The sequence below is a fragment of the Pseudochaenichthys georgianus genome, chromosome 1 (assembly GCF_902827115.2).
Source record: "Pseudochaenichthys georgianus chromosome 1, fPseGeo1.2, whole genome shotgun sequence".
NCBI classification, from domain to species: domain Eukaryota; kingdom Metazoa; phylum Chordata; class Actinopteri; order Perciformes; family Channichthyidae; genus Pseudochaenichthys; species Pseudochaenichthys georgianus.
The window spans coordinates 43,472,230-43,493,051 of NC_047503.1; the positions used below are offsets into that span (position 1 = coordinate 43,472,230).

General features: G+C 42.8%; 1 pseudogene; it reads right to left on the reverse strand.

The window, feature by feature from the left end:
• The window catches only part of LOC117450167 (striatin-like), a 69,196-nt pseudogene that overhangs the window by 25,691 nt on the left and 22,683 nt on the right, over positions 1–20,822 (reverse strand).

Genomic DNA, 20,822 nt, shown 5'->3' on the forward strand with positions numbered 1-20,822 from the left:
AAGAAGTAGAAAGTACAGGTATTTGAGTTCAACATGTAAGAAGTAGAAAGTACAGGTATTTGTGTTCAACATGTGAGAAGTAGAAAGTACAGGTATTTGAGTTCAACATGTAAGAAGTAGAAAGTACAGGTATTTGTGTTCAACATGTGAGAAGTAGAAAGTACAGGTATTTGAGTTCAACATGTAAGAAGTAGAAAGTACAAGTATTTGTGTTCAACATGTAAGAAGTAGAAAGTACAAGTATTTGAGTTCAACATGTAAGAAGTAGAAAGTACAGGTATTTGAGTTCAACATGTAAGAAGTAGAAAGTACAGGTATTTGAGTTCAACATGTGAGAAGTAGAAAGTACAGGTATTTGTGTTCAACATGTAAGAAGTAGAAAGTACAGGTATTTGAGTTCAACATGTAAGAAGTAGAAAGTACAGGTATTTGAGTTCAACATGTAAGAAGTAGAAAGTACAGGTATTTGGGTTCAACATGTAAGAAGTAGAAAGTACAGGTATTTGAGTTCAACATGTAAGAAGTAGAAAGTACAGGTATTTGTGTTCAACATGTAAGAAGTAGAAAGTACAGGTATTTGAGTTCAACATGTGAGAAGTAGAAAGTACAGGTATTTGTGTTCAACATGTAAGAAGTAGAAAGTACAGGTATTTGTGTTCAACATGTAAGAAGTAGAAAGTACAGGTATTTGAGTTCAACATGTAAGAAGTAGAAAGTACAGGTATTTGGGTTCAACATGTAAGAAGTAGAAAGTACAGGTATTTGAGTTCAACATGTAAGAAGTAGAAAGTACAGGTATTTGTGTTCAACATGTAAGAAGTAGAAAGTACAGGTATTTGAGTTCAACATGTGAGAAGTAGAAAGTACAGGTATTTGTGTTCAACATGTAAGAAGTAGAAAGTACAGGTATTTGTGTTCAACATGTAAGAAGTAGAAAGTACAGGTATTTGTGTTAGAAATGTAAGAAGTCAAAGTAAAAAGTCGCCAGAAAAATAAGTAGTGGAGTAAAGTACTGATACCAGAAAAATGTACTTAAGTACAGTAACAAAGTATTTGTACTCCTCTACTTCCAACCCCATTAAGAACTGCACTGAAGTACAAACTTCAGGTATCTGCATTTCCTTCAACCTCACACCACGGTTAACTCCACTCCAGACGTCTGACAGCTTGTCCTCCCCTTCCTGTCCAGTGGAGATCATTTATCTCCAGATGTGTTGATTTTTGAATGTTTGTGCTAAACTGAAGAATAAGGTGTTCCTTATGGGTTGAGAAGAAATTACCTTCTTAGAGTAAATAAACTCTTTTAAAGCTTTTTGGATATACTTGAACTTGAAACTACCCAACAGTATATATATACGGCCTCATGTGTATTTTCTACTTTTTAATGCTGCTTTAAATTCTATTTTGAGATGTTTCAATTCTAGTATTGTTTTTTTCTACTCTTAATATCTACTTATGTGCAATGCCTTGTTTTGTTTTGTTGTTTTTTAAGCTGCTGCAATGCAAACATTCCCCAATTTGGGATCAATAAAGAACGTCTCAACTCTTATAGGAGTTCAAATAATCTCAACATCCATACACATCGATGCCAATATGAATCCCAAAGCATCATATTCTGTATAATAGTAAAACACTGAAAGGGAACGTTTAACTGCACAGTGAGTACTTAAACTTACTTGAAGTACATTTCCCTGATAATACTCACACGATTTGACTACAGTAAGGTTTTAAATGCAGACCTCGTACACGTAGTGGATCTGAATACCTCCTCCGCAACTTTACCAAGAGCTGTGATTTGCTGAAGGGTAACAGACGTTTGAAAGAAGTGTGTAAATGTCTTACTGTGGCCATGTTTAAGATGGTCTTGTCCCTCCCTTCGCTGTCTTCCTCATCATCATCGTCGCTGAATTCTGCTGCAGCGCTCTCGATGAATTTAAAGGCCTCCAACACCGTGGCCGAGTCCGACAGGTCAGGTTTACTGGAAGAAGAGAGCGAGAGAAGAGAGGAGGTTAGTCTGGTAATAAAACAAGACAACTGCTACCATCCAATCGGAGATACAATGAAGTCGGACTGAAGCATCCTTTGTGCTCCAGTCAATCCTCACAGTGAATACAGAGCTGAAGGCTCTTTGAGGTTCAGATATATACAGAGCCTGTCTCTGATTGGCTGAAACACCAAACAGATCATTGCAGCATTACCCATAATCCCCTCTGTTTCCAAAGTGCTGATTCTCTGTCTGTTACTTTAGATGAAAATAAGGAGCCCCTCCCCACGCCCCTCTGAGAGAGGTTTGGTTACAAAGAACTCAATGGAGCTCTAGGAGGAGATTCAGGTGATAGGGGAGGGGGGGGGGTTACCTTGGTTGCTGATTGGCTAATGGCTACACAAGACAACACATCGTTATGACATCATAAAGTGGCCAAAATCTGATCAGCTCATTTTCAGACAGGTTTTTATAGAAATGGATCAAAAAGAGAGAGAATCTCTTTTCAGAGTCTCTTTCCACAGAGGGGACACATGTTGATGTAGAAGAGACATGAAGAAGAGGGGACACATGTTGATGTAGAAGAGACATGAAGAAGAGGGGACACATGTTGATGTAGAAGAGACATGAAGAAGAGGGGACACATGTTGATGTAGGAGAGACATGAAGAAGAGGGGACACATGTTGATGTAGGAGAGACATGAAGAAGAGGGGACACATGTTGATGTAGAAGAGACATGAAGAAGAGGGGACACGTATTGATGTAGAAGAGACATGGAGAGAGGGGACACATGTTGATGTAGAAGAGACATGTAGAAGAGGGGACACATGTTGATGTAGAAGAGACATGGAGAAGAGGGGACACATGTTGATGTAGAAGAGACATGGAGAAGAGGGGACACATGTTGATGTAGAAGAGACATGAAGAAGAGGGGGACACATGTCGATGTGGAAGAGACATGGAGAAGAGGGGACACATGTCGATGTAGAAGAGACATGGAGAAGAGGGGACACATGTTGATGTAGAAGAGACATGAAGAAGAGGGGACACATGCTGATGTAGAAGAGACATGAAGAAGAGGGGACACATGTTGATGTAGAAGAGACATGAAGAAGAGGGGACACATGTTGATGTAGAAGAGACATGAAGAAGAGGGGACACATGCTGATGTAGAAGAGACATGAAGAAGAGGGGACACATGTTGATGTAGAAGAGACATGAAGAAGAGGGGACACATGTTGATGTAGAAGAGACATGAAGAAGAGGGGACACATGCTGATGTAGAAGAGACATGAAGAAAGAGGGGACACATGTTGATGTAGAAGAGACATGAAGAAGAGGGGACACATGTTGATGTAGAAGAGACATGAAGAAGAGGGGACACATGCTGATGTAGAAGAGACATGAAGAAGAGGGGACACATGCTGATGTAGAAGAGACATGAAGAAGAAGGGACACATGTTGATGTAGAAGAGACATGAAGAAGAGGGGACACATGTTGATGTAGAAGAGACATGAGGAAGAGGGGACACATGTTGATGTAGAAGAGACATGAAGAAGAGGGGACACATGTTGATGTAGAAAGAGACATGAAGAAGAGGGGACAACACTTGATGTAGAAGAGACATGAAGAAGAGGGACACACGTTGATGTAGAAGAGACATGAAGAAGAGGGGACACACGTTGATGTAGAAGAGACATGGAAGAAGAGGGGACACAACGTTGATGTAGAAGAGACATGGAGAAGAGGGGACACACGTTGATGTAGAAGAGACATGAAGAAGAGGGGACACACGTTGATGTAGAAGAGACATGAAGAAGAGGGGACACACGTTGATGTAGAAGAGACATGAAGAAGAGGGGACACATGTTGATGTAGAAGAGACATGAAGAAGAGGGGACAACACGTTGATGTAGAAGAGACATGGAGAAGAGGGGACACATGTTGATGTAGAAGAGACATGGAGAAGAGGGGACACATGTTGATGTAGAAGAGACATGGAGACGAGGGGACACATGTTGATGTAGAAGAGACGTGAAGAAGAGGGGACACATGTTGATGTAGAAGAGACGTGAAGAAGAGGGGACACATGTTGATGTAGAAGAGACGTGAAGAAGAGGGGACACATGTTGATGTAGAAGAGACATGAAGAAGAGGGGACACATGTTGATGTAGAAGAGACATGAAGAAGAGCGGACACATGTTGATGTAGAAGAGACATGAAGAAGAGGGGACACATGTTGATGTAGGAGAGACATGAAGAAGAGGGGACACGTGTTGATGTAGAAGAGACATGAAGAAGAGGGGACACGTGTTGATGTAGAGAGACATGGAGAAGAGGGGACACATGTTGATGTAGAAGAGACATGGAGAAGAGGGGACACATGTTGATGTAGAAGAGACATGGAGAAGAGGGGACACATGTTGATGTAGAAGAGACATGGAGACGAGGGGACACATGTTGATGTAGAAGAGACATGAAGAAGAGGGGACACATGTTGATGTAGAAGAGACGTGAAGAAGAGGGGACACGTGTTGATGTAGAAGAGACATGAAGAAGAGGGGACACGTGTTTGATGTAGAAGAGACATGGAGAAGAGGGGACACATGTTGATGTAGAAGAGACATGGAGAAGAGGGGACACATGTTGATGTAGAAGAGACATGGAGAAGAGGGGACACATGTTGATGTAGAAGAGACATGGAGAAGAGGGGACACATGTTGATGTAGAAGAGACATGGAGAAGAGGGGACACATGTTGATGTAGAAGAGACATGGAGAAGAGGGGACACATGTTGATGTAGAAGAGACATGAAGAAGAGGGGACACATGTTGATGTAGAAGAGACATGAAGAAGAGGGGACACATGTTGATGTAGAAGAGACATGGAGAAGAGGGGACCTTTAAAGTATGGTAAAACAAACTAGGATTTTTTAGCGGGTCACATAAACGGTTTCCTCTCCTACCCGACCATGCCGCTGTCCTTCATGGAGGACGGCTCGGTGCCGTTCACCATGTGTTCGGCTTTGTTCTCCGAAGGTTTGTCTCCGGAGTCTCCGGTCAGACCGAGCAGCGATCTCACTCTCTGAGACTTCACATCCAGGATGGTGTCCGTGTAGCCGACCTCTTGCAGGTATCTGAGGGGAGACGGAGACAAGAGACAAGAGACAGGTCAGGGGAGAATCAGGAGTTCATGTGAAAAGTAAAAGTCAACAGGGTCAAACCGTACACCCCAGCACGTGCACTCCGCTCTGCATCGGCCAAACGGCTCGCTGCCCCCCCGCTGCGAGGGGGACCCAAGTTCCCATCAGCAGAAACACGTGGGTTTGCTATCCTGGCTCCAAAATGGTGGAATGAGCTCCCATTGACATCAGGACGGCAGAAAGCTTACACACCTTCCAGACTGAAAACTCATCTCTTTCGACTCCACAAAATGACTAACAAATAATTACTAACAAAGCACTTACCGTACTTTTCGGACTATAAGCCGCGACTTTCCCCCCCCATTTTGTTTGTACAGCTAACGGCCACTAGGGAAACCTCCTAAATCTATGGATTTTACAGGTAAAATTAACCACCTTTAACGCTATGGGCTCTATGACCGGTCCGCGCCCGCCACCTCTAAGCGGCGGCTCCAGCAGGAAAAGCTGGAGGCCGGAAAAGAGACAGGTAGCGCCAAAGTAAAAGTGGAACCGAGAGACAGAACGAGAGCAAGACAGACGGACAATTTAGCTGACGCTTTTGGATAAAAGCGTCAGCTAAATGCACTGGGATGTAATGTGATGTACTCGGACCTGTAAAACCCATCGACCTTCTCCGACTTCTCCAGAGACTTTTATAAACGTCTGTCCGGACTGAACTCTCCATTCAGTTCACCAGTCTCTTCCTGCAGCGCCGGTGCCGTGCTGTACCCGCTCAGCCTCACAACACAACAATCATCAATGGAGCAGCGTCTTAAAAAGGGCCGTGCCACCACGTTTAGGAACTCGAGCACACTGCGTGTCCTCTGTGCAAAGCTGCAGCTCAGCCGGGGTTTAACAAGACGCAGAACGAGAACAAAAATGGAGGAAATACGGAATATTTGGCAAGAAAAGTCTAGTTTTCTTTTGCTCAACTATCAATGACTGAGTGGCTGATTTCATTGACCTGTAATATTTCTTTAATTTTATAATTATTTAGCACTTTATTCGATGTTTGGACAAATACAAGTTTGGTCTGATTTGGATGTAAGGTGTCAGAACATACGGTCACACGAGGATACGAATAAAAACAACAGTCTAAATAAAATGTAAAAAGTAGGAAATAAGACACAGGAACACGTCTTTGTGCAGATGCAAGTAGGAAGACATGGTTACAAATAATGCAATCCACAAATGTGATAATACTTGCAAAGAAGCACAATTACCCTTTAACCTGCATCATCCAATCAGAATCAAGCAAAGGTCCAAAAGAAGCTGCTCAAAGGAACCTAATCTCTGTACTGTACCTTCACCCCGGGACACCTAGAGGACGACCTGGCTGACCTGAGAGCAGCGTTAGAGCTTTACCCTCAGAGGACGGAGGTTTAATTCTGTATAACATGAAGCGTGTTTGTTCACAGAGAGAGAGAGAGAGAGAGAGAGAGAGAGAGAGAGAGAGAGGGGGGGGGGTGTCTCTGTACCAGCCTCTCCGATCGCAGGAGGCCTCACACAATCCTCCATTCACACACACACACACACACACACACACACACACACACACACACACACACACACCACACACACACACACACACACACACACACACACACACACACACACACACACACACACACACACACACACACACACACACACACACTTTTTATTTCTATCTTTTTAACGCTTTTTCTATATCTTGTAACTTATAACCTGTTCTCTTCATCACTCTTTGCCTTTACCTCGTTGTTTTAAATGTTGAACTCTTTGGTATTCTTATTCTAATTCTTCCGTCAGCTCTGTTCCCACTGGATTACTGTTTGATTCCCATTAAAAGTGTTAATCTCCATTAAGAAGATTGACTCCGCTTTCTGTCCTGAGACACACACACACTCAGCTGTCCCATGACACTGTGAACGTCTAAATGAGTGTGTGTGTGTGTTCATGTATGTGTTTGTGTGTGTGTTCATGTATATGTGTGTGTGTGTTCATGTATATGTGTGTGCGTGTGTGTGTGTGTTCATGTATGTGTGTTCATGTATGTGTGTGTGCATGCGTGTGTGCGTGTTCATGTATGTGTGTGTGCGTGTGTGTGTTCATGTGTGTGTGTGTGTATGTGTGTGTGTATTCATGTATGTGTGTTCATGTATGTGTGTGTGTGCGTGTGTGTGTGCGTGTTCATGTATGTGTGTGTGTGTATGTGTGTTCATGTATGTGTGTGTGTTCATGTATGTGTGTGTGCGTGCGTGCGTGTGTGTGTGTGTGTGAACTCACTGTCTGAGCAGCTGGCGTCCTTGTTTCCAGCTGAGCTGATGGCTGCTGTTTGGAGGACTGGCAGCCTCGCTGTCGTTCCCCTCGTCTGTGTGTGGGACAGAACTAATTAGCAACATGTTTACATTCATTCATTCATTCACGCGTCAGCATCCTGCAGCTCCCCCTGCTGGGGGATCCTGACGTTCCAGCTGGGAGGAATAACCCCCCAGAGTGCGTGTCTGCTCTCAGGCTTTCTCTCCCGTTGGTGCTCAGAAAACATCCACATGGAGGCGTCCAAGAGGCGTGCTGATCCGAAACACCTCGCGCTGGTCTCTGGCCTTAGCGCCGGTTTAAGGCATTATCTTACGAGTACATTCCTTTGTTAGTGAGTCTGAACAGAACTTGAACCCCACATAACGAGGTCATGAGGCCACGACTGATCTGAAACACCCCATGTTGCTTCTGTCAACAAGCACATTTTAATGACTTTATCGTGGACCAATAGGAGCACGGACCATCTATCAGTCTTACAACGTTAAGCATGTAGGAGCTGGCGGGGTGATTGCGTGCTGCCAGACAAGTTCACTCTAACGGTACGTCCACACAGCAGCTTCAGAAGAAACTTCCACCGCTTCCAACGCTTCTCTGCCCATTGGCTTTGAATGGGGATGACGTCACTTTGCCTCGCTTTTCGCCGAACTGCATTGTGGGGGAGCGAAGCGAAGATTTCCAGGATGTCCAGGATTCAAAAGTTGAGCAATGTTCAACTTTTGAAGCTGAGCTGGAAGCGCCAGCCAATCAAACACGTTTATGCAAATCTGACAGTAGAAGCGCTAGCCAATCAAACCGCGTGTAAGCAGGGAGAACCAGACCGCAGTTCATTTCCTCATATTCCAAACGAGAAATTACGGTAGCAAATCACCCGGTTCTTTCCGACCAGAACTATTAACGGGATACAAACCGGAGGAACCAGGCATCGAGGGAGGTGGCAGAGACAGTGGGTGAAACTGGTGGGTTTTCGCCTTTTTGGGGAGTTTATATATATATATATTGCTCGCATAAAATCCCCGGGGTTTTTCGCTTTGTATGTCGGGGGCGGGAGATTCATGTGATTGGTTGTTGGTCGCAAAAAATCCCCAAGCTGTCAGACACGCCCAGCTCCAAGATTTTCAAGATTTTTGAAAAGCTGCATAAGTACTGTGTGGACGTACTTATGTGGCGCTTTATCCAGTCTTTAAGACTCAAAGCGCTTTACATACTACATGTCGTTCATTCATTCACACAGAGCAGTCTTACTCTAGGAACTAACATTCACACACACCGTTGGCCATCGGGAGCAACTCGGGGTTCAGTATCTCGCCCAAGGATACATCGACATGTTGACTGCATGGGCTGGGATCGAACCCACGACCTTCTGGTTGAAAGACGACCGCACTCCCTCGCAGCCACAGTCGCCCAGGATGCCATTGTTTGTTCACACGTCATGTTTCTCTGAGAAACCATGACAGGAATGTGTGTTTCCTAATCTGAAAGGTCGTATTAAGAGGCGGGTCTGACCACAACGGCTTCAATCCGAGGGCTGCACATTTTCATTACAATACAAGCAGCATTTCAATAACAGAGAGGTTCGTCTCACCTGAGTCATAGCTCGGAGGTATGATTTCTCCCTGGCTCAGCTCCGTCCCGTACTTCAGCTTATGGTACTTGGCCCTGGGGGTGACACATTCATTATAACAATGAACTGGCTATGTGAGACTTATTTTTGGATCAATTGTCAATAAAAGACCATAAAGGGCGAACACATCGAAGTAAAGTCAGCTTCGGGACGTTATAAAAATATCATGTCACAATATGCCTGGTCAGGATGATTTGATTCATAGTATTGATGCACTTTTAATCAAAACGTGTTCTCAAAGTGGCATTCAAAATACTGGAATCAGTTTATCTTACTTTTAGTACAGAACAGATAAGACACGTTTTAAGATCAAAACAATCTTAATTACATTAATCCTAAAGATTTATAATCTGCAATATAGAAGACAATTACTAAAAATAATCTACATACATATAGGATAACAAACTAAAATAACAAAATTGTGTGTCTCTTCTTTCTTAAATGATAATGATGAAACACTGTATTGTTTTATAGTGGATTTATAACAGAAATTAAATCAAACCATCAGGTTACAACAAAAATAAATACATTTTAAAAGATGGTATTACTGTTAAGTTAAAGTTACAGGCAGACAGACAGACAGACAGGCAGGCAGACAGGCAGGCAGACAGACAGACAGACAGGCAGGCAGACAGACAGACAGACAGACAGACAGACAGACAGACAGGCAGACAGACAGGCAGACAGACAGACAGACAGGCAGACAGACAGGCAGGCAGACAGACAGACAGACAGACAGACAGACAGACAGACAGACAGACAGGCAGACAGACAGACAGACAGGCAGGCAGACAGACAGACAGACAGACAGACAGACAGACAGGCAGGCAGGCAGACAGACAGACAGACAGACAGACAGACAGACAGACAGACAGACAGACAGACAGACAGACAGGCAGACAGACAGACAGACAGACAGACAGACAGACAGACAGACAGGCAGACAGGCAGACAGACAGACAGACAGACAGGCAGACAGGCAGACAGACAGACAGACAGACAGACAGACAGACAGGCAGACAGGCAGACAGACAGACAGACAGACAGACAGACAGACAGACAGACAGACAGACAGACAGACAGACAGACAGACAGACAGACAGACAGACAGGCAAAGTTGTTTTGCCTCTTATGTTTGGACTGTTGTAAAGGCCTGTTTTCCTTGTTGACTGTGTGAACAGTTTATTATTTTCTTTGGAGTAAATGCATAGCACAATATCAACACACCACCGGAGGCCAAGCAAGTCATCCACATGTGTGTTATCTCAGGAAAACGTGTTAGAAATGTGTGTTTAAGTGGCTTGGACAGAAAGCAAAGGAAGGAAGCTGCGACAAACACAAACATGGTGCTTTAAAGAGCAGCTAACGCTAAACAGAGTTGAGGTGTCCGGTCACGACCTTTAGGAAGTCACACCCCCCCCCCCCCTCCTCCTCTTCCTCACGCCTCAGTAAACACGCAGAGCTGCTAATCAAACACTCGGACGACTGAACTGTGAACCCTGTCGCCAGATTATGTGATTTATTACTAATAACTCAATAAGCTGCTCTGTGAGGAGACGGATACATTTCAAACGCTCAATCAGTGACTTTTAAACTCAGATTGACTGCACACAGTTGAGTCATTTGTCTTATTGTTCTAAATGTTCTCTTATTTTAAAGTGGACCTATCATGCTATATTGGAAACATATACTGTAGGGCCATACCTATACAAAACATGTCTGTGAAGTTGTTTGCTTAAAATCCCAAACAGATCACCCGTTGTAGCCATGCCTCAAACTGCTCATACCCCTCTATTGCAGCCCTGTTAGAGAAACGCGGATTTTGGGTCCTTAAAAGAGGAGGCGGAGCTAATGCCTGATCAGAACTCTACCGGAGATCAAGTTAAATTCTGCTGTGATAAAACGCCATCCTGTTCTAAACCACATCAAGGATTATTTCTGAAACAGTCTGGAGCTCAAATGCTTTTTCTCTTGCAGGTTTATCACAAGGTGAGTTCTTTTTTATTTCCTGCTTTTTAAACACATGTGCTCTCCAGTACAGGTTAGCTCTGAGTGTTAGCGAGGCTTGCTAATGTAAACAAAGACGAGATTACGTCCAAAACACGTCAGGCATTGTTTCTGATAGCAACTTTCTGTATCGGCAGCAAATCTGTATCCGCTCGTTGTACCCCTGTTTTTAAAAGATTTGGTTACGGAGGAAAAGAGAGAGGGTTTTATTTTCTGACGCTGCGTGAGATCCCGGGGACACATTATGTATAAAAGACATTTCGCATGATAGGTCCCCTTTAAATTTGTGTTTTTGTTACAGTGTGTCATGCGCTATTGAAAACCAAAGCAAATACCATGTTTTTCCTTTTTTATTTTATTTGTATATAAAAAACAAAATCTGTTTTATTTTATAATAGTTTTTAGAATATTACATATTTGCTCTTTAAAAACGTGTTATTCTCTTACTGTGTTTTGTACGATTATACACCGAGACAAATAGCATTTGATTGAATATCTTTTAAATCTATTTGAATTTAATATCGTTTTTTTTACAAATGTCGTTAGAACATTTCAAGATGTGCTCCTACTGTATTTCAGATTTATTTCTCTTGTTGTGTTTATGTGTCAACGAATATACACCAAAGCACATTCCTTTTTAGAATAAAAACATAAAGAACATCCGAATCTTTTCTGAATTCTGCAGGAAAAAAAAGAAAACTAAAAAAGCTGAAATGTGGAACAGAAAAACCAGATTAATTTAATCAAATGTAAGTTTTATTTCTGCACGTGTGCGTCCTCACCTCTCCTGTTTGAGGGCGTACTCCAGCATCTTGATCCGTCTCACCAGGTCTTTCTTCAGGTTCTCCTGGCCTCTCCGCTCGCCCTGCAGGAAGGCGATCTGCGCCTGGAGGACACACAGGAAATACTTAATAATAAAGCTTTTATTTATATAGCACTTTCCATACAACACATGCAGCTCAAAGTGCTTTACAGAATGACACATCACACGTTAAAAATAAACAACAAGAAATTCCCCTCAGATTATTTGTTAAGAACTTTAAACGCAGCAGAATATAACACAAACGATGACTACACGGAGAGGAGAAAGAAAACCATATTTTTACTTCTTACTACTGTCTTTTATCCCTCGAGTCAATAAGACCTCCTGATCCCTGCTGTGTGTTTTCTATTTAACACCTAAGAGAAGTTAATTGCATGAGGCTAAAAAGAACAGACGGTGTGAAGAAGAAGGAAAATGCACTTTAAGTAGAAAATGTCCCAAAGCCTCCTGGGAAATGTGACGGGGGGGTCAAAGGCAACTTGTGACACGTCTCTGCGTCTGATCCGTCTTAAAGTCGCCTCTCAGACGCGAGGCGGACGCCAGGCAGCGACTCAGAGAGCAGCGTGGGAACAGACCACCATGTGACCGCCGTACAGATCAGTGGGTAGAGCTCTGACGACCCGCACTGGGGCTTCAGAAACTAAAGAATCTGTTATATGAAATAATGTGAGAGGAGAAGAAGAACGCAGAAGAGGAGTCGGCCCTGAAACCATGAGCTGTGTGTCAAACACTCACTTGGCCACATGGTCAACACTGATTTGGTGTCAAATAAATACTAACATGTGTAAAGTATTTTTGCCTTTAACAGCTTTAAGTGAAATAAAGAAACTTTTTTTTTTTTTTATCCGGTCCTGTGTTTATTTGTATTTTTTTTTTTACTTCTATTGTTTGTTTTATCAGTTACAAAGTTAGGTGGGAAGGTATTTCTTTTATTATTTGTTTTTGGTTTGTGAAGCTCTTTGGGTTACTGTGGCAGCGGGGTGTGGTTAGGGCGCCGGCTGCTGGCGTGAAGGGAGGGGCTCGGCCGGAGGCATAATATAAATAAATAATAAATGTATTTATATAAATAATAAATATAAAAGCATGTCGTAACCTGGTTCTGGTCTGTTTTGCAGTAGGCGGGATCCTTGGAGGTCGCCAAAGGACCTGTGAAGGGTCCCACACGGGCAACGTTGGAGACCGGTGTAGACTTTGTGTGGAGCTAATAAAAGCCTGTGACCTGCTCTTTCCGTCCCTTTGAACACTGTGAGCGGAGAGGCTCACAGCTACCTTTTGAGTCTAAGGCTAACAGAATGTACTGTACTAATAACGTTTGATTGATTGATGCATTCATCATAATAATAAGCAACATAACTGTGTATAGATCCAGCCCATAAACGACCTAAAAACACTTTCGAAAAATAAATATAATATAGATTTCTATATTGAATCAACAACACATCATATTGCCCATCTCTGTGGAGTAGCTACATGTTTTGTGGTCTGAAACAATGACATGTCAGTTTAGTTTACCAATATTGTTTCCACTATAACACCATGACTCTGCTGTTTGTGCAGGATGGAGTCAGCTGTTAGGCAGCAGGCAGCAGGACCCCCCCCCCCACCCACCCCACAGACCGCTCTGCACCCCAGAGGTTATCTGCGTCACTGCCTCCTCCTCCCCCTCTTCCTCTCAGTGACAGTTGTTTGCGTTTACTAACGGTATGAGAATCAGGGCAGATGTTATATTTAGCATGAGAGTTCAAAACAAACGGTAGCAGCTGGCAGGAGAAACACTGCGTACACGAGGGTTTGTGTTTTGTCACCTGAGTCTTCCACATAAAATAAAAGATGCTACAAAAAGTAGTATTTCAGAATCAGAAATCCTTTCTCGTCCCGCAGCGAGGACATTTAAGGCGTTACAGCAGCAAAGGTACGGGTGGATTTATATATTGATATTGGTGACTTTATACTTTGGTTGCAGCTAACAGGGATCCCCTGATAACATATTAAAGAGGCCCTATTTTCCCTTTCCTGTGCATGCAAACAAACATAATGACATCACTATGTAACACTCACGCTTCTATTGGCTAGCGCTCCAACACATTGTACGTGATAGGATAAGGGGCGGGACATCTCTAAGCGGTTGACCAATCACAACAGAGCCGGCCAGCTTACCAATCGGAGCAGACTGGGCTCTGGTTTCAGACAGAGGGTGAAAAGAGGTGCTGCAGCACAGGCAGTATGAGAGGAATAAAGAGCTTTTTGAACTTTAAAGCATGGAGACATGTCCCAGTAGAGACACTTTAATAAATACTATTAAAAAAGAAAAATAAGTAAAAAAGTAGTTTCTGAAGAATTTTCTGTTGAATTTAAAATCTGCATAATATTTGATCTTGAGTTTAAATGCTTATACACTTTCTCTTACATATTCAGAAATGGAGCAGCATGTAGTCACACACACACACACACACACAACACACACACACAGCACACACACACACACACACACACACACACACACACACACACACACACACACACACACACACACACACACACACACACACACACACACACACACACACACACACACACACACACACACACACACACACACACACACACACACACACACACACACACACACACACACACACACACACACACACACACACACACACACACACACACACACACACACACTAACTGGGTCGATCCGCATTCGGGGCAACTGCCTCGAGATGATGATGATGACCGTAAACTTAATTCTGAAGGGGAGAAAAAGTCTCTCAGAAAAAGAACTTGAAGTTAAAGAAGCTTTCCTGTAGCCATTGTAGAGATTTAAACTTTTGTGGAAAGTGTCGTGATGTACTACAGACATGGTCGTCTTCTTGCTCCTGTTGGTGCAGTGTTCGTCTCATATGACTAATAAAATCAAGGACGTTGATCACATTATCAAAATGAATGACTTTGGGTAACTGCGTAGTGTTTAAAGACAATCTGACATCTGAGATTTGAGTGATGGGACATTTAACAAATTGGAACCAGCGATTATTTAGTGTTTTGGCTTGAATTATTACCGTGATGATGAATTGATTTCTTATATTAACTCGGTTACTAAACTGGCAACACTAAAATGTGTAACAATCGAATCCAGCTAAGTAACGAAGACTGTTGTTTGTTAAGATCCTGTTGTATTATTTCTTATTCAATTACACAAATCCTGTTGCTTCCAGACAGCTAAGTTAAGATGATCTCCAATTAGGGCTGAGGAACACAAGGGCACCAGGCGAACACAGTCAGACAATCACCGGGAAACTAAAGACAAGTGAGGCCCTGCCTAGGGAAGTCCCGATCACCTTTTTTTGCTCCCGATCCGATTCCGATCATTTGATTTTGACAATCTGCCGATACCGATTTTTCCCGATCCGATCTTTATGCAATGCATTAAGAGAGAAAAAAGTAACCGATAACGGCTGGTCATCCAACGCGATGAATTCAGCTACCTTGGCTGTTATTGTTTGGCCTTTTCACTGTTCTGGGGCCGTTTCTCTTTCCTTTTAAAAGTCTCTGAAAGTGTCGGTTGTTTCAGTGCCGTCACCCGAGTGGCCGCTGTGTACTCGCCGTGTTGTTGTTGGCGTTTGTTTCTCCGGTGGCGTATTAGATTGGTCGTGTTGAACGTAGCTCTGTTCTTTCCACCACGCGGAACCTCCGCCTTGCAAACATTGCATCTGGCTGTTACACTGCCTTCGCTTTCAATTTTATAATACTTCCAAACTCCTGAAATGTTCTCTGTCCCGAGTCACCAGCTGAACGTAGCCTCTCGTTAGCTTACTGCTACTATTAGACACTGCGCCCACTCTGTTGCCAGATTTGAGAGGAATAAGCAACCAGGTCTGAAAACAAGCCCAAAGAAAGCAACACATACATGATGTTGTGTAACTTTAAACCAAAACTAAGTCCTCAGGATGACTTTAAGACGTGAACATGGTCATTTTTGTTTTGTAACATTAAATAATAAAAAAAAAATTATAAAAAAAGAAAAAATCGCGATCCCCGATTTTTTTCTCCCGATCCCCGATTTTTTGAAAATCACGTGATCGGCTCCGATCCCCGATCACGTGATCGGATCGGGACATCTCTAGCCCTGACACACCAAACTGACACCAAAGGACACGTCCTGACGGACACGATTGTTGTGTCGCCTCAAGTCTCCTGCATCTTGGCCAAAAAGTCGCACCGAAACACACCGCAAAGACTTCAAGCCGACAGCCAAGTAGCACGTACGCACTGCGCATGCGTGAGTGGCAATAACTCTCCTAACCAGCAGGCGGCGGTAGTGTGTATTCGTCATTCAAAAGAGGCAACCGGAAGACAGACTGCGTGATATATACAAACAAAAAAATAGCGTGCGTTCCATTTTCACTCTCGTCCATCACAGACTGTTTCACAGAACGACTTATCGAAAACATGTTTAGTGCGGTACTGGAAAAAGAAAAGTAATAGCCGTCTGTGTGTGCCTTCTTCACTTCCGTTTCGCTTCTCATGCACTGATTAGCTAAGCTGAACAGCCAATCAGAGTGATTTATTTTGCTGACAGCCTCCCGATCGGCGGCGGAAGGTGTCGGCACGGCCGAAAAGACACGACGGTGCGGGACATACCAATCTGAGTAGGGCGACAGGACGCTCATCGACGGCCAGACATCTATCGACTGCAAAAATCGGCTCGGTGTGTAAGGGCCTTAAAACTAGAAAAGACACAAAGAGGTCATTTCAAAATAAGACTGAAACATAAACAGACCGTGACAAGAGGTGCCCTGTCATTATTTGTCTTTACCCAGTCAGTTGTCCTATCCACACATCCAATGATTTGTGAACACACCAGGAGTACATAACACAATATCGGGGCAATATCAATATCCAGGTATTTGATCTTTAATATTAAATTATTTCTGTGTCTCCAATCAGTCACATTAACCTCCCTCCCTTGCATCTGATTGGTTGCTGATCTCTGTCGGTGTTACAGTACGTCCTCTGGAAGCAAGACGCTATTACAATATGAAGGGCACTGAGTTTATATCCATGGAGATGCTTTGCAGCCTATATTGAACACACCTTCAGCGCGTCTGCCACCTCCAGCGATGGCCCCTCGTCTGTTGCCATGGCGTCTGAGGATGGATGGTGTTTAACAAGCTTTTGTGTAGGAAGGCATCTGCATCACGTCGGAGGTGTCTTATCTCATGATTATAGATTTCAATGTTATGTCTGAATGTCATGTTTTGGATGCTGAAGTACTGAATGTCCCCGTCTGAATGTGGAGGCAGAAAACATTTTGATAGCAGCGGTCACACTCATCACGACTCTTTACAATTACAAGATGTTCCAGCGTTTTTTAAATAAAGGTCACCTATTATGCAAAATCCACTTCTTCATGTCTTTTATTTGTCCCCTCTGTGTAAAGAGAAAGTAAGTTTCTCTCTCTTTTTGTCCTGATCCATTTCTATAAAAACCTGTCTGAAAATGAGCTGATCAGATTTTGGCCACTTTATGATGTCATAACGATGTATTGTCTTGTGTAGCCATTAGCCAATCAGCAACCAAGGTAACCCCCCCCCCCCACCTTATCACCTGAATCTCCTCCTAGAGCACCATTGAGTTATTTTTAACCAAATCTCTCTCAGATGCCCCTTTCACACCAACGCGTTTTCAGGGTCGGCTCGGAGCTAGAGCCTGAAAAGTACCGTTTTGTCCTCTTCACACCGCAGAGGCGCCGCCTCTTAGCTCCAGAATCCGGTTCGTTTCCAGCTCCAAAAGATTGTCGGTCTAGAAGCAAGACTCCGGAGCTAAGAGGCCGCTTACGTCTCTCTTATGTCGAGGCGGGGGCAGGGGCGGGATCAACCTCCTGAACAACAACAAAATGCCCGCGTTTTATCCAGTTTGTACACAACGATGGCGATGACCAAAGCGAACAGCGCTTCAATAAAATCGGCCATTGTTGTTGTTGTCGACGTGAGGGATTTCCGCGCGGTTTGGCTTTTATGAAGCAGGCACGTAAACGGTCACGTCATGACGCAAACGATGAGGCAATGACGCAGCACCACCCCGGCTCTCTGCGGTGTGAACAGAAAAGGGAAACCGGTTCTGAACCAGAAAAGCTCTAGCACGGAGCTAGAACGGGGAAAGCGCTGGTGTGAAAGCCGCATCAGAGAGGCGTGGGGAGGGGCTCCTTATCTTCATCTAAAGTGACAGACAGAGAATCAGCACTTTGGAAACAGGGCTGAAACAGGGGGGATTATGGGTAATGCTGCAATGATCTGTTTGGTGTTTCAGCCAATCAGAGACAGGCTCTGTATATATCTGAGAGCTGTGATACACTGATGATAAACAGTATAATTGGGGACCTTTAAAGCCCCTCAAACGGCTCTTCTTCTGTGGTTTAGTCCTGTGTTTCTTTCACTCTGCTTTCCACTCCAGTTCGGCTGAACATCAAGTGAATGCGTTAATATGTGAACTAGGTTGGAAAGCACATTCTGCTGTAAACTAATGCCCTTATGTTCTCTGTGTTTACACATTTAAATCCCAGGATATGAAAAACCATCACAGTGGGAAACTGCGTTATCTCAATCAAATATAATTTATAAAACCACAATAATAACTATGAGTCTTTTTTTAACATTTAAAATAAACTCAGTGGTTCAGCAACCAGACAGATTTGCCGTCACATGAAGGATGAATATTACAACATGAGGCACAATATTAAAATATATAAAATACAAATGTATGGATTTTTTTATAATAATAATAATAATAACTACATTGCATTTAGCTGACGCTTTTATCCAAAGCGACTTACAATAAGTACATTCGACCAGGAAGACACAACCTTGAGGAAAACAGAATCATAAGTAGGCTACATCAGGTTTCATAGAGCCAAGCATTTCAAGTGCTACTCAACTGGCTTTAGATAAGCCAGTCCTTTTTTAGTTTATAAGTGCTTTGTTAATAGTTCTTTGTTAGTCATTCTATCGCTCGAAGTGGAGTCGAAAGAGATGAGTTCTTTTATCCCTACACTTTTGAAAGTGAAGTAGTTACATTTAAATATTTATATAATTCCTTATATTTATTATAGCGCTTTTCCAGATGCTCAAAGCGCTTCACAAATACACATTACACATACATGCAATGGTCATGTACTGTGGACAATACCCACAGGAGCAAGTTCAGGTGAAGTGTCTTGCCCAAGGACACAGGATATGTTCATAAGTCAGTCAATGTATGAATGCATATAAATATGACTACCATACAGATTCACTGTTACACAAAAAATGGATTATAAAACATGAAACATATTTTAATAAGAATACAAATGAAACTAAAATATAAAAAAACCAGAACAATTTGAATAGAAATTTGAAAAAATAAGAGTATAAACACTGAGTATCTTTCCCTATACATGTATGACTGCACTTTTGAAAGTGAAGTAGTGAACATAAGCATGTATATCAACATGTACAAATGCATATAAGTCTTAATAAATACTACTTGCAAGTGCACCAGACTCTTATGTAGGTAACTTGCAGATTGAATTGAGTGATATGTATATATTGAGTTCACGGTTTGAAGCAAAAGAGGATTAGGGCCACAAACTAATCCTCTCTAGAAGCACGTACAAGAGTTTTCGACTAAACCACGTTTTTGCAGAGGAACTCTCCGTCAGCGAGGGCGACCCCTCAGAGCGGCATTCGGTCTAAATGCAGGACTAACTGGGTAACCCACTTGTTAAAAATTACCTTCTGCCTTTTTCGTCTGATTCAGAACGAGTCGGTGCTCCACATCACATCAGAGAAGGAGCAGATGTGCAAAACAGCTGCTTTGAGCACTGAGAGAAAGTGATGGTAATAATAATACGTTTGGAAACTCCTAATAAGGATACGCAGTGAAAGTAAAAAAAATCTGTGATGAGTTTCAACAAGATGTCAAGTTACACTTTGTGGTGGTTGTTATTTTAGTGCATGAAGCTGAGGACACTCGATGATTTAACACAACTTGAAACGAAAAGGACAAAGTCAAATAGCACATTACTCAACTTGTGAGCTGTTAACCGTCTCAACAGTCTTCATAAGTATATAGTGTCGTTTTAACTGAATGTTGTGTCGTCTGTGAGCCGCTGGGAAGCAGTAGATACAGATGAAGTTCCATATTCTCTCCATAGCTCAGTGTCTGGTCTCCTCCACCTCCTGAGGGAAATATCTCTCTCGTTAGCTGCTAAATTCTAATTTAATTCAATATCTATTCTGTTTCAGTGAGCCATTTGCTGTTTTCCAGGTAGTATAAAGTTACTTTTTATATATTTTATTCTGAAAAGGATGATATGAGAGCAGAGAGAGTGAACCAAACAAGTCAGGTTGTGGACATGAGATATGAAACTAGCTCAAACCCTCCATACATCTGAACTGCTCTGTCAATGTATACATTGCTATCAAACAAATATTAAGTATAGGTGTTTAAACGTTAAGTTAAACATGAAATGTGGATTTTTTTTATTGACCTAGACCTCGATGGTTTACTTCCCGTCGCTTAATGTAATACAAAATGTGGATTTTCAGTCTCTGGGGTGAAACGACAGAAGTTGATCATGATAAGCACGTTTGCTGCCTTCAGCTCTTTTTCGCTGAGCGGCAGTCGGCTCACAGGAAGTGTCGGACTGCACAGTTTTACTTTGTCTTCTTTAAGACAACAGGGATTACAGGCCTCAGGAAGATTACATTGTGTCGGCTCTCAGCTGCCCTCAATACAGGAAACACCACTCAGACAGAAACAACAACACGTCTGCTCGGAACTACAATACAGCTCTGAATGTACAGTCAGCGTTCGACTACAACTACCAGCCTCCTAAAGTGTGTTATCAGCTCTGAACACA